Below are 5,785 nucleotides of genomic sequence, written 5' to 3' on the forward strand. Positions count from 1 at the left end.
CCAACGACTCAACAAAACTAATACAAGTTCAAAAGACTCGACCCTACGACGTGGAGTCTCACTTCTATCCATCTCACCCCAAGCTAACCAAGACGATTCAATCCAGCTCCTGATCCTCCTGTTGCCAAGTTACACATACAAAACAAAGACAACAGCCGAAATAATCCGGTTAGAAATATAATTTCTAAGTAAAAGAGACAGGCATGCAATATCAAATAAACACCTCGTATCAAAATCCACAAACATCAACAACTTCAAAGAAAAGGGATGTATGCATGACTTTAAAACTCGGGACTATCAAATCAGATAATCGAAATGTCAATCGATACTCGGTTGGGATCCCGGGGCTAAGTATTCACAACAACTCACCGACACACCCATTCGGGGTGGATGTCGCTCAACTCAACCCCTAGACTTCAGAGCAACTATAAGAAGTATTCTGGTACTTAGAAAAACTCGAAATCTAAGCCCACTTCAATATAGCTCTCTAAATCGTCTAAATTCAAACGAATTGAATAATCGGCTCAATATGAATGCAAGTGTAAAAAGATATTCAAACAAGTTCACACAAGCAAATAAACATGTAGTATGTGATTTTCGGGGCTCGAGAATCAATCGAACTTGAGTATTCAACCCCATTCAATTCAAAGTCATCTTTTACCTTTCGAGTCCGTCGAAGATTCAAATCTGAAAATAATAACGAACTCAAATAAATAATCAATCGAATCACAAAACTTCATAACAAGGAAATCCAATCAATATACCGTCTTCAATTCTCGACACGACTCAACTTCCAAGTTCAATCCAATTCCAAGACTCCAATCCAAATCTGAAAATGAAGAATATACGGATTCGGTAACAATCTACCAATTCAATCAAACCCGGAAGTCAAACCAAAACAAAACAACCAATAATCCAAACTCGATTCCGACGGCATAACGGCTATAATCGGTCAAACCAAAAATCTCCGATAACAACCAACAATCCCAAATCATCCAAAACAACTCCTCAATCAACAAAACAAATCAAAAACCATCAAAATCCAACAAAATCTCACAACCCCATTTTCGAATTTAACTCCAAAAATCATATAAAATCCAAACTTTGTTCTTTTTCCGATTCGACTTCGAATACACGATCTATGCTAGCTCAAGAACAACATACTCCAAGATTATCAAATTCTAACAACCCAACAAAAACGAAGTTCAAGAGATCGTAGCAAAACTTACGTCCAAATGAAGCTCTCGTTGCGGTGATCGTGAAACTCAACTCGGAAAAGAAATCTAACGGTCGGATCGTGCGAATCGAACGGAAAGAAAGCTTGAAGAAACGGTTTCCATGGCTTCCGGGAGAGAGAGGAATCAAGAGAGAGAGAGTAGGGGAGGAAGAGAGTATGGGGGGTATGGGCTTAGTCAACTAGGAGGGATAAAAATAGTATAAAAATCCACTTTTTGCATTTTGGTCCCTGAAACTCCCAATTAAATCAATTCAGTCCCGTCTCAAATAAATCTCCAAAATAAAAAAAAAATCAATTTTGCTAATCCGCAATAAATAATTTCAGGGCCTTACATGGATTGTGGAGCTTTGGCCACTGGCAGTCACCTGTTCAGAAGAGATGAAAACAGTGCGATGCACTTGTTAAAAGATATGGCATATTTTGACTACCATTGGCATTGTGATCCTTCACTGCAGGGTTGGAGTCACCAATATCCTCAAGATATCGACTCTAAAAATTTTTCGAACCAACCACCGGAGCGTCAAGAATAGTGTGTAGGGTGTTCTGAAGATTATGTGGCTCAGTTGGAGAATCTTTTGCGGCAACAGACAGAGACAAATCAATTCTTAGAAAGCCGTATCAAGTCTTTGAGTCTTTTGGATGAACAGATTGCGCTTTTTAGAGAACCAATTTTTGAGATCTGCCAAGAGAATGAAGTAATTGAGCCAGAGCAAGAGAAAATATTTTTTGAGGAATATTCATGTGAAGATGAGCTAAAAGTGACAGTGGAGGAGGAAGGAACATTCAAGGCGGAGGACTTGAACTCGTCAATGGACTTTACAAGCTCACCACTTGAAGATCCATTATTTCCATTGACGTCAACACCACAATATTACATCCTCGATGAGCTTCAGCCTATATTCAGAGTCTCTTTCCAAAATAATCAGTTCTTGAAGAGTGTTGTTGGACCGACGAGCTTTCCATGCCAATATCACGCCAAGCTTGAGGGCGAAGGAAATCAAGACCCATACGTAGAGTCGTATGATTCATACTATGGGCGGCAATTGCTCTTTGATGGTTGCTTCTGCATAGTCGGGCATTAGACTATAAATTTAGCGCTGACTGGGAGGCAACCCAGTGTTCTTTACCCTGTTTTTTATTTTATATTTGGTTTTTGTTTTTTTTATTTAATTTTTACTTCTTTCCCATTCCAGTTTGCCGAGCCTGCCGATATACACAGTCTGCTGCTGCTGTCCCAACTGATACTGTCAAGAAGGAAGAGGATGAATCGAAAACCACGGGAGTGTTATTTCTGTTCTCATTGTGTTTTTGTTCGTCTTTGCATTTGTGTGTTTGTTATGAATTATGTTCATTGTTCTGAAGCATTGATGGCAATGCTTTGGATAAGTGGGGGGGGGGGGTAGACTAGTATATTGCATTGTTTGTTATGTTTGTGTTGCATCTGTCATGTTTTGTGTTCGTTTGCATTTAGTTTGTTTTTGTTGTTGTTTGCATTATTATGAGTAGGATGAGTCATACTAGCCAAGGATGATGAAGTTTATTAGAAAAAAAAAATGGTTTTTTGAAAATTTTGCTCTTGACTGGACATGAGAAACTGTAGGTTGAACCGTGAATATTTTTAAGCACTAATGTTAGACCAGTGAATTGTAGCAAAAGATTTGATGAAGTTTCTGTCTGTTTGACCATTGCACGACAATAGGTGGTTTGTGGATCTTGATTGTGTTCTATGAATTTTGATGAAGCTCTAGTTTACACTTATGATCTTGGGCGCACCTAAAAAAATTTTTTTTGTATACAATTCCATCCGGGCCTTGAAAGGATTAAAATCCTATAAAAAATTAAATTTAAGGCTAAGTATGCGGATTAAATGGGATTGATGCTCCATACGGGCTATAGACGAGGGGATTAGAAAGAAAAAAATAGAATGATTTTTCGTATCCTAGCCAGTTATAGCTAAGTCAGCGGGTAATTATTGGGGCTAAAGCAATACCGGGTGCAAAATCCGGAGGTGTGTAATTCATTATCTCAAGAGAGGTGGGTATGTCTAGAGGTAGTTGGAAGGAGTGGACACTTGAAAAGTGAAACTTGCACTGGTTTGTCATAGGTTGCTAAGTAGATTTGAGACGAATTTGGTCTAAGTTGCATGAAACCGGAATGACATTTCACACACACACACACGTTCACGTTAAACCGAAAGTATATTATGAAAAGTTGAGAGCATGTCTGTGTTTTTGGTTTTGTGATTGAACTTCTCGGAGGCTGTGCACATTATTGAATCATCCTTACTTATGTTTTTGTTTGAATTTTGTTTTTGCATGTCTTGCTCGAGGGCGACCAAGAGTTAAGTATGGGGGTGTTGATAAGTGCATTTTGTATGCAATAGTTTGTGATATTTTTATATATATTTTTTGTGCATCAATATTGTTTTTATGTGTTTTTATGTGTTTTAAGTTCATGTGTGTGTATTTCACTCTCCTGGTTAATTTTGTAGGAAAATGGATTTTTGAAGAGTTAATTACGGAGCAACCTTGATCGAAAAATCATATTTAATTTTATAGAGGCCCAAATCCGATCTCCATCTTTCAGAATCAAATCAAGATGTTTTGAAGCTTCTGTCCAAATTTGAGGTGAATCCGACGACTAGAACCCAAGATATGAATTTTTCAAATTTTTCGCTCGGTGCAGGTTGAATGTTGCGCTGATGGTGAGAGTTGTAGCGCGTTTGAACAACAAGAGGTGCAAACAAGCAAGGAATAAGCGCAAACGCGCAAGGGAGAAAGGGATCTGCGCAAGAAAGTCTGTGTGTGTTAATTTTTTGGGCAGAAACTTGCTCGCTCGAGCGAGAGCTTGTGCTCGCTCGAGCGAGCGATATGTGAATTTTATTCCTCGAAATAGAGAGTCTCTCGCTCGAGCGGGAGGTTGTGCTCGCTCGAGCGAGATGTCGGGAATCAGAAAAAATCAGAATTTTGGAAATTAAAAAGTCTTATTTTACGGCCTATTTTTCATGGGCTTTTTAAACTCATATTTAAGGGACTTATTCAGAGGTGAGAAAGAGGGGGTTCCAACACGCATAACGCAGACGCAAGGCGGCGGCTGGGAGCATAGAAGATTTCTTCGCTATTTCTTTCTTCTGTTCTTTCTTTTTATTTTATTTTTGTTTAAATTCTAGTTTCAATTATTGAGTAGTTATTTTTCAACCAAGACGACGTGATTGGGCCGAACAAATTTATGTAGAAAACTTGGATGTTTGTTTGGGATTTTTCAGAGTTGATTTTGTTTTATTGATTGTCAGATTTATATTTGTCTTGTGAATAGTCTGATAAACTGTTTGCTTGCATGTTAATCGATTCCAAGTCGACAGAGGAGGTATTGATTTCAATCATTTTGATAATCAACATATTGTAAAACCGACTAAAAATAGAATTCGATTTCAGTGTGCGGTTTGGGTGCAAACTGAATTTTCATAAATATTTAATGCATTCAAATTTGATTAGAATTACGAAAGATTAGTTCATCAATATTTGAATAGGTTTGATTGTTCTAGAAATAGTCCTTTGAACATGTGACAACCCGAGTTTTAATCTCTCATTAATCAAATCATCGTAAATAATAGTCAAAGAATCAAAGACTAAATAAAGTAAATAAATTTTTTTTTTAAAATAGAGCACCTCACTCGATCGGGGAAAAACACCCGATCGAGCGAGCCATGAAGCCCAACTCTCGGGTGAAAGCAATATTGGCCTCGCTCGATCGGTCAAAATTCACCGATCGAGCGAGCCAAGTTTACTCAGCTTTTTGTCCAGGAAATGAAGGCCTCGCTCGATCGGTAGGAATCGCCCGATCGAGCGAGCACACGTCCAGAAGAAAAAGAACAGAAACTTTTGCTGTCAACAACTAGCCGATCTTTCTAACATGCTCAAGAAAATTCATAGTATACTTGTACACCAACAATTCAATCTTGTAACCACAACTACCATACATCCTAAACAAGATATAGCTGAAGAGGAACAAGATCACCATAAACTATAATCAAATCTCATGCTAGAATCAAATATCATATAAGAGTCATTATGCTACATCATGTTGTCTTAAGGATTTACAACATCAACTCAAATCCTATATACATCAACAAGACAACAACTTAATAACCAACAAGTCTTGGTACAAGTAGCTATAACATGATCTTGTTTTGGAACTCAACACAAACAATGACAGCTCGAACTATCTAAACTCGGATCATCACGCTATTCTCTCATCCCTTGTTCTTCAAGATCGCTTTTGCCCTGTTCCACTCCCGCCTATTGCCATGACACATACAACACAACAATAGCAGGATAACTCCGTTGAGAAATATATTTCCCAGTAAAAGCAACTAAACATGCATAGCAAAACATATATCAAATTCATGATATAAAAGTAACTACAATGCATGTTTTAAAACAAGGTTCTCTAATTCATCGTTTGGGATCCCGAGAAGAAGATATCATAACTAACCACCGACTCTCCCGATCGAGGTGGGTCTACTTATCTTGCTTCTCTAGACTTTGA

This window comes from Henckelia pumila, chromosome 1, assembly GCF_033568475.1.
Source record: "Henckelia pumila isolate YLH828 chromosome 1, ASM3356847v2, whole genome shotgun sequence".
Classification (NCBI taxonomy): Eukaryota; Viridiplantae; Streptophyta; class Magnoliopsida; order Lamiales; family Gesneriaceae; genus Henckelia; species Henckelia pumila.